Here is a 10,034-nt window from a genome sequence, read left to right on the forward strand (position 1 = left end):
AGCTTCTTCTGCAGAGCTGTGATGTCATCTTCGATCTACTCAGTGACCCTCTCAGATTCTATCTATTCGAGGATGTCTTATTATTTAGGGTTGGCGTCGATGCTGATTTACTCTGATATCTACTCGGCCTCGCTTGCCTATTGATTTTTGTTGAGCATCTTTTAAATGAAAGCCTTGATATGATTGGCGCTGAGTGCTATCGTTTAAATTTATAATCAATGGTCTTGATATAAGCACTAGTTAATATTGACATAATGATACAGGACGCTAATTATCATTCCTCAACTCTTCCTGGCTCGATGACATCGTCGATTTTCAAGATCATCTTTACAACCTGTGTGGCCAATTGAATTTGTCCTCTCTTTGACAGTAATGTTTCGAACACTTTGTTTTTCTTCATGTTTGTCTCGCCGAATCCTGTGCAATCGATTCCGTAAATAGCTTACTTTGTTTAGACTTGCAACGACTTTGCATTCGAAAGCGACTTCAATGAGTTCAAGCCTGAATTCTCGGCTAAAGCCATCGGAATCTGCTCAAGGGCATCGGCAAAGGCTCGAACAGCGTACTGCTCAGTCGAGTCGATTGAGTTAGAATAATTCGCTACGGCCAAAGCACAAGCAATTTCGGAAGCTCCTCCACCCCAAACGATCTTATTGCAGCGAATAAGTGTCGAGACAACGCACAGAGCGTCATGGATTGACCTTTCGGCCTACTGGACTATCATTTTAGACCCCCCTCTCACCAAAATAGTCACAGCCTTGCAGTTTGCGCACTACTCAATAACAAGCATCCTCTCGTCGCCAGTCCCGAATTGCAACTATCTGATAGTTCCTGCCTTTCCTAATTTTTCGGGAGTTATTTCCTCAAACCTTGGAATAATTCGGGCACCTGTTGCCATAGCAATGAGTTCAATATCAATACCTCCGACCCAACGGACGGCTGGCAGTTTATTTTGGAGCAGCAAATGATTGGCCTCATCTTCAAATCCCCACTGGCAAAGGGCCACATTGCAGTTGTTCTTCTGCAGGTGGCCAATCATATCCGCAAAATACTTCTGTTCGAGTTGATACAGCTTTCGGAATGACTAGGCGCTTGTGATATCGATGTTGTGCTTTGTCTTGGGCTTGGGTGCTTCGAATGGACATGTCAATATAGCAATTCTGGCATCTTTGACCTATTTCGGCATTTGGGGATGAGAGAACTCTTTATCGATGAGAATGCCCTCGATGAGTATTGTGTCTTCAATGCTGCCTCCTGTTTTCTCTTGAATCTTTATCAGGTCTAAGTTAACGTCCTTTCTTTCCAAATCGGCCACAATCATCACAGCCTTCACTGCAATTTCGGCGAGTCTCTTCTGATCATTGGACACGATCTTGGAACCAAGAGATACACATGCAGCGTCCACCAGGTTCTCATATGAATCCCGAGTGAAAGTTATTTCTTCGCTCAACTATTCGAGTCTCTTCGTGGCTACCTCTGCCGCAATATCGAAGCCGTCAGATATTTTTAAGGGGTGGATACCTAAATTATGAAATTAAGACCTTTGTCGAGGAGCTTCTCTGCTTACTAGAGAAGGGCTCCTGCTAATACGACGATTCCTGTTGTCCCGTCACCTACTTCATTGTCTTGACTTTTGGAGAGTTAAACCAAGAGCTTCGCAACTGGGTGCTGTATTTCCATCTTTTCCAAGATGGTGGCTCCATCGTTGGTCACAGTGACTTCTTGGTCGGGAGAGACCAGAAGCTTATCGAGGCCTTTAGGTCCGAGGGATGATCTCAAACTATTGGCGACAGATTTGGCCGCAAGAATATTTCTTTTAATTGCGTCTATTCCTTTGATTCTCACTTTAGAATTCTGCTCCCGGAGGACAATGTAGGGTCGCCCATACTCATCGAATGCCAAGCTCATTTTATTTTTAAATCTTTTTAAAAATATTCAATTATATAAGTAAATATCCTTTCAGAATTTATAATTAGCTTACATTTGAATACAAACATGCACTCATCGATAATCAGGTTTCGTTTTGAGTCTCATGGTTCAATCCCGCATCCTTTTCTTCAGAATCAGAACCATAGTCCTTGATCATCCATAATTTATGCGAACTATTCGAGAGTTATTTTTGCAGGCTCAGACTCGGACATTGCCATCATCTGCTTTATTTCCTACTAGCTTAAATAGACTCCCCCTATTTCGACAGCCCTCCTCAGATCAGCCTCATTAATGAAGCCTTTGGCCTCCTGGTCATACAGTCTAAACAGCGACTAGTTGGCTAAGATTCTATTCTCATGGATAGCGGCTTGCTCGAATATGAGCAAGTACTTTTCGAGACTGATGAGATCATCGCAGTTTTAGATTTCTTTGCAGATGATAGTTCTATCGTAGTTGTCTCCTGTATACAATGCTGCTTTGAGCAACACTTCCTTCCGTATGAACCCTGATTAGTCCGGGCTCAAGTGTTCGAAATTGTTCAATAACTATTTGGAGTGTTTTGGGGAAGCCATGATAGTTTGGTAAATCGATATGAAATTAACGATAAATATATTATCTCAGCAGAATTTATATTCATATCCCAACTCGGGAGGTTGAACCGATTGGGACTGCTGAATTGATTAAATTGATTGAAATAATGGATGATTGAATTGATTGAAATATTGGATTATGAATACTCAAATCAGTTTTCTGTCCTTGAAGGTCTGCTTGAGCGACTTATAAAACATGAAATTAACAACCAGAATCACAACTAGGCCGACAACAGCAAATAGGATCATCTTTGTGCCCACCATCATTGTAATTTCCTCGTTGGTAGTGCGGAGTCCGACCAGGTTCATGGCTCTTTCCCGGAGAGCATCATTTTGGGAACTCAGCCAGTTAAGCTCTCTTTCAAGATTGGCAGCATCATCGAGATCGGGCAGCTAGTGCATTTCCATGACTTAAATGCCAGAGTTCGAGGTGAGGTTGAATGTGCCTATCGTATCCTCCATGTTTCTGAGACAGAAGGAGTATGTGGAGGGGGCAGATGCGAGCTTGTGCACCTTCACGAGCCTTCTATAATCGGCTGTGCTGTTCTGGTAGAATACTTGTTTCCATTATCGTCCGTCGATCATGCTGACTTCCACTTAAAATTGATTTGAGGTGTGAGCTTTGGCGATGAACGAATACTTCTGATCGAGATCTACGGATATTAATATGGAAATACCAAACACTTCGTAAAAGCAAAAACGCTAATTCGCTCCGATTTCCACGTTGAAATCGATACTGTAGATGGCTGGGCAGAGCAGGAAGATGAAGACACATATGCGTGATATCGAAGAGAGAAGGTTTGAGCGCATGTGCGAGTATGGCTATTATAAATGCTAAACGTGGGATAATAATTAGTTTATTCGCATATAATAGGTATATGTGACCAGAGTAGATATCCGCAATTATACGATATTTGTGATATAACCCAGCCAATAATATTATTAATTGTCGGCATTTCCGAAGCTACATCAACCTTTTATAATACATGTATTTTCTTCAAAGGTATGGTTCTTGTCGTAAATTCGCTCGTTAGCCTCAATATGAGTGCCAGATGCAACTATTGATTATTGCTGGCGATCGTTATATTTATTGGCATCGATCAAACTACAATACTCATTATCAAAATATTTACATATTAATCACTAACCGGCAATGGCTCAACTGAAACCCGAAATCCAAGTCCCATCTCTTCGCTTTCCTGAAATCACTTCTTAATGCTCACTATCTTTTGTTTCTGTGCACTCCCATCACTAAGAGGCGGAGCTGCGAAACCTGCTCCAGTGGGCCAAAAGTACCACTCTGCCAATAACCAACGTATTGTCCTACTGCATCTGTGAATAAACTCGCAAGCCATCAAGCTCCTTCTGCGGGTTCATACCGGAGGCGGCTGGGCGATTCACTAAAACTTACCGAGTAATAGTGTAAAGGCTGCCAGTAGGAATAAGTAATGCGATAGGGCAATGTGAAATGGGAGATATTCTGTACATGTTAATCGAAACGATGATGGGATACCAAGCTATCGTCCACAAAACTGGCTGCGTTCATCTCGATGAGATGATGTGTGGCATGGACTCCAAAGGCAGCTGGAAAGTCCTGTTTGATTTAAAGTACCACTTTTAGCATATGTTCCCCTCGCAGAAGCATCAACAAACTACTTATCCCAGCCTCATGAGTTAACGAAACGGAAGGACGCCCACTGATTTACAGTTATCCGCAAATTTAGGGCAGAAAGTAGTCCCTCGATTGTTGCACATTTTAAGCTTTGTGGAACCTGTTTTCAAGCTGTTTTTGAGCCAGCGCTTGCCACAATACATCACAAAGTAACTGACCAGATATTTGGGGAGTATCAGAGAGTACGCTAGAATGAATATTCATTCGATGAGCTTGAACTCTGTGAACTTGCTCATCAGGTAGCTTGCCAGTAAAAGCCGACATTGCATTCCTGGCAACCTGTGCCATCGAATTAGTGTAAATCCCATGAGAGAGAGGATGTGCGAGCATCGGCAAGTAATCATGGCCAGGATCTAAAATGATCAGATCAATCACATGAATTGCAGCAAAACGTAGCGAAACTAGTCGACATATGCTTCGATCAATACTGATACCCTCCCCAAGCATGACTTCAATGCTCATAGCCATACCAGCATCGACTGCAGTGGAAACAAAATGACCAGAAATATGAATAGCGCCCCTCGCAACAACACTAGCATTCACTGTTATAGCCTCAGGGATCACAGCAACAGTAACAGCAACACCAACAGCCATAGTAATAGTAACAGCCATAATAGTCGCAGTCCTCGCAGTCGCGATAGCAGCCAAAACAAAGTATGCTTCAGCCCTATAAATACGAAACCGAAGATCAGGTTCAATTACAGTAACAGCAATATAAAAAGGAGCCCGATCTTGCAACATCCGATGCAATCCCTGCAACACTCCTTTGAACACTCTATAAAGCCCTTGACTCAAAGGAACTCAATCTTTCAGGACTCAGCGCGGCACTAGATAAACTCAGCCTCAAAGCAGCCACAGAATAAGACTGTAACTTTGGTTTACTCCATGAAAATCAACAATGGCCATCAAAGCAACACGAAAGTTGCCGACCACAAGAAGATAAGATGCATGACGAGCTATATATAAACTATGGCCGATTCTGGCCAATCAAACTAAATGCAGCTGATGGCCGACCACAATTAGAGTGCTAAATTCGGCATCGGAGAAGAAGGAGAGAGCCTTTTAGAGAGCAGCACCCCAGATTTTCGCATGGATTATTGCTCCGATTATAAAAAGTGTTTGGAAGTCGAAACCAACTCGGATTGCAAGCTCCTATCGAGCAAGTAGGATACAGCTGAAAACAATAGCAGTCTGATTCATAGAATATCCAATTTAAAAAGCAACAGCAGCATAAACAACGCCAGCTTCAACAACAGCAACAGTGGCAAGAGCAACTTTACGTTTGGAGGCTGCCATAGCAGCATCAAAAATAGCAAGAACAAGAAATAAAAGGTGGGCGCATGCGATAAAATTGATGCCTCTGAGTCAATAATATTTTTGCCCAATGAAGACCCCCTCCTTTAATTTGACGACGGAAACGATAATGACTTTTATTGGCCTGACAAGCGCAAGTAGCAGCAATTGTTCAATATTGAGGAAGCATTCAGCGCAAACGGATGGCACAAGAAACATCAGCTTTTCACCAATGAGCCCTCTGAGTTGAATTAAAGTCTGCCAGTAGTCCCTGAGGACATGATAAGCAAATAGAAAGAGCTTAATGGGCGATTCCTGTAGCAATCGAAGCTGAGCAGCTTAGGCCGGCTCATTTAAAATGGCAGCATTCACCCTGCTAACTCATGATATCAACTCACCTATATTTTCATTACACTATAGATCCTCGGATGCATATCAAGAACATTAGTTGCTTCTCGAATAATGAGGGCGAATCTTCCAATTGGCTTTCAGCGAGATAAGCACCTTGTAAGCAAGATTTATTTCATAAAGCGAATACTTATTCAAATTCTTAAGGGATGCTGCCTCACGTTCGACTAATGGGCTTCTCTTGTTGTGACTAATGCACTTCTTTATGGTTTAATGCTCGGTATTGTGGGGCGGATCGTTAGCACAGTCCGACTGCTGCTATATATACTTTTTGCTCTCACTCATCAGTTTCCTGCTTTGTTTTGTATCTGCATTGAAAGATGCTGCCTATATTTATTATTTCTTTTGTAGAGTCTGATCTAAATATTGATGCTGGCTGCTGTTGCAGTTGTTGCTGTTGTTTTTCTGCATTTTATATGATCGAAGCAAATGGCCGACTCTTTCATTTAATATCTATTACAGTATCTAGAGATAGCTTCTCTCGTAGACAATGACTGGCAACTTATCAAAATGCGGAGTCTACTCATCTTTTTTGCCTTCCATGCTTTGCCGCTTCAATTGGCGGATGTTGCTCTTCTCTCTCTCATCCCAGCGAGCACTCTTCATGTCCATGCCCATGTCCATGTCCATGCTGATGTTCATGCTGATATCCACATTCTATTTGTGTGCAGCAGTAATGTATTGAAAGTACGGATGCTAGGAAACGAGTGTTGTTTGTAGCTTGGAGATGTATTTTCCAGGATTCTCATGATCACGCATGTCTATTCGATGCGCATGAAATATTCGGCCGAACTTACTCACCAAACTATCAATATCGATTCCATCTTTATCTAAATTTGCGCCTTTATCTCCAAGCATGGCCTTATCATTGAGAAGCGTCGATACAAAATGGTGGTTGTTGCGATGCGTGAATTTCAGCATGATGCACTTCACTGTGCCGGTGAACTATTTTGATAAGCAAGCACTCATATTCTTGGTATTAGTCGAGATCTCATTCTCGTATTCAAGTACAGTTACGATAGGCAGCATGATTCGCATGAGTACCTTCATACGATCGGCTGCCAGATAATAAGTTTTACCATTTTTATTATTGCCAAAGATTGCTGCTAATTTGGCCATGAGCAATTACATTTTATCAGCATTTTATGATCCTTTCTGCTATTTATGCCGGAGAGGGTACTTCTGATGTTACGTCTCTGCCATTTGCTCCATTATTCGCCTGAATGCAGCTAGTGCAGGGATAAACAGCATCCCAATTTGGTGAGCAATATTGAACACAGATTTAATGGTCGCAGAGTCTCCCAAATCCCAATCGTCGACCATTCTGATAGTCTTGATCGTCACTTTGGCAATCTCATCTTGGTATCCATACTCTAATTTGTTTCTTCTGATGCTTATGCGCTAAATGCACGCCAAATGCCTAAGCTATTCGAGCACCTATGGAAGACTGTCGATCGCATTATAGCTGAGATTGAGACACCGCAAATTGCAGTAGCTGCGTAGGTTTGTAGGATGCACGATATCGTTATGCGACAGATACAACTATTGGATTAGCTGAGCTGGACTGTAACTCGGAATGCTTGTTAGGTTGCTATGAGTCCTCTGGATTTTAGTCTGTGCAATCGGACAGAGATTTGACGGGTTCGTTTTAATTTGATTGCATGAACCCTACTCCTCTTATTGTGTTGAATAGCAATATTTAAGTGCAGATTCAGATGAGGATGCTCGCTGATGTGGATGCTCATGCATGTGTTTATGCTTATGCGGGTGTTTGTGCTTAGGCTTATGCGGATGAGATGCGGATTACTGAACAAATGCAGAGACCGTATTCCTCCCTTGTTAGTTAACGATGGGGGATCTAATTAATTGGGACATATAGAATAGCCCTTAGAGTGTCGGGTTGTTATTCAATTTGAATTTTTGAATTTCAGGATTTAGTAATAAAATAAGCACTACCAATATAATTTGGTAAGTATCGTTTCGGAATGATTACGATGTGGTTCTGAGACGATGAACAACTCGAACATGGCCTTAAATGATGCCCTAAAACATAAATAGGCCTCTCGCGCAGGTACAAGATCAGTTGCTATAAAAGCATTTGAATTTTATTACAGATGCGCCAGCTTTATACTAATCCTAAGGATGGGATAGTTATCGATCTTTGTGCTTACAATTTATTACTATGATATATCCTGCTGTGGCATTGTCCTCACTATGTTCAGGAGGCCTCATGTACTACATAGGCCTGAACTCTTAAGCCAACAATTTAACGCAGAATCCCATCGAAAAAGTTGAGTCCTCCACCCAAACTCAGACTGTACAGCCATAGTTAGTTTAAACAATTAGTCACACATTCTCTCAATCCACAATCTCACCTATTACTCGGACATTCTCACTCAACCCGCATTGCATCATACACTACTCCACGGTATTCCTTACTGTTATACAGCTGCATCGAGCCCCACTTGCTGTCCATTAAATACTCGACAAGAGCATGATCAATGGAGATGCCAAAAGAAATGCGTCATTCTTCATCGATCCCACGCTTGCCCAGACAAAGGAAGATTGTAAATTCTTAGTCGATGATAATTACTACTACGAGACCAAGGCATTTGCAAACTTCAACTATAATCGAGGGCATATGGCAGCTGCAGGGAACTATAATTTCGATCAAATCGAAAAAAAGAGTACGTTTTCGTTTGCAAACACAATTCCTCAAAATGGGGAAAACAATGGCGGCATCTGGAACACTTTCGAACGCTATTGCCGATCATTACTCGACAGAAATGTTTGCTAGACAGTCGAAATAGTGAGTGGGCCGATATACCACTCGAATACTCCTCATCCAAGTTACCATTTTATAATACAGAGGGGATATCGGAGGTCTATGAGAACAAATATACCGTGCTGAAGAAGAATGGCATTATTGTGCCTCCAATGCTTTATAAAATCATAAAATGCAACACTGCTAATCACTCTTATTCATCTGGCTTTGTCCTCCCGAATGCCAGCGCCTTAGACAAAAATGATAATGAGAAAAGACTTTCGTACTTTGAGCGAGGTTTGGAAGAAATCGAAGAGATGACGGGCATGAACTTCCAGTTTAAGAGTAAAGTCAAAAAACTCTCAGAAATTGATGGATAGTCCCTCTAAATGACGAAGAAAGAATATGATGAACCTTTTTATCGAGGCCTTTTTTAAGGCTCAAGGAGCATTCAAGAAATGAATTCAAACCTGTGGAGAGCTCGACACCAAAAAATTAATATTGAAACAGAGGGTTCGAGACAAAAAATTGAGTAGCTATCAGCCCGGGAATTTGAAGATATTAACAAAAAAGAGGCAACTGCTTGCTCCAAGCTGAGTTCCGAAATGTCGCTGTTTAAGGATCTCAAAAGCATGAATAGCCTGGATGTATCAATCACATAAAGGCTGGAAGACTCAGTTTATGATAAAATAATCCCCTGCCGATATTCGTAGGATGCACAGGGAATAAAATCCATTCAACAAAGATTGGCATACAAGAAAACAGGTCGGGGGAAGTTTCCTCATGAAGCCTTTATGAGAAAAATAATGAGCACTTATAAAGAGTGACCATGTGTGTTGATAGTCAAATGAATGTACCATTAGTAATATTAATTTGCTTTTGATGCACTTTGCCTTAATAATTTTGTTTTTCATGCATGAAGAGTGGCTGACGAAACTGTAAAATCAGAAACTTGTCCTAGTATGAAATATGCATCATTTATCTGAAGTCATTGGTTTTATATAGATCGTAAATAATATTTTTCAATTGAAAACAACAAAGCAGTAAAATGTAAATTAAGGTGCTTTCATGCCTGAGATAAACAATGATTATCGATTTATATGGAGTTTGAGATGATATTCTGCATTGGTGTTGATACTTTAATTGTGGGTTTTGACACTTTAATTGTGGGTGTTAAATTGATTTGTAGAAGTATATAAATGATGGCAATGAAAAACGAGTAGTTATTTGATAATTTTTAAGTGATTCGAGTGTTGGGGGAAGGCTCATTTGGTAGAGTGTTCCTGATCGGGCATAAATAAACGCGTACTTGACTAATTGACCCATAGATGCATATTATGCACTCAAGAGATACTCCAAGTATCAGATCTTTAAGCTG

General features: G+C 41.2%; 1 pseudogene; it reads right to left on the reverse strand.

Annotated features, from left to right (window-relative positions):
* Positions 1-817: 817 nt before the first annotated feature.
* Positions 818-6,534, reverse strand: LOC148299635 (T-complex protein 1 subunit epsilon pseudogene; annotated as a pseudogene).
* Between the last annotated feature and the right edge of the window lie 3,500 nt (positions 6,535-10,034).

This window comes from Brachycentrus maculatus, unplaced genomic scaffold (genome assembly GCF_059751285.1).
Source record: "Brachycentrus maculatus isolate JH-2025_06_01 unplaced genomic scaffold, ASM5975128v1 h1tg001034l, whole genome shotgun sequence".
Classification (NCBI taxonomy): domain Eukaryota; kingdom Metazoa; phylum Arthropoda; class Insecta; order Trichoptera; family Brachycentridae; genus Brachycentrus; species Brachycentrus maculatus.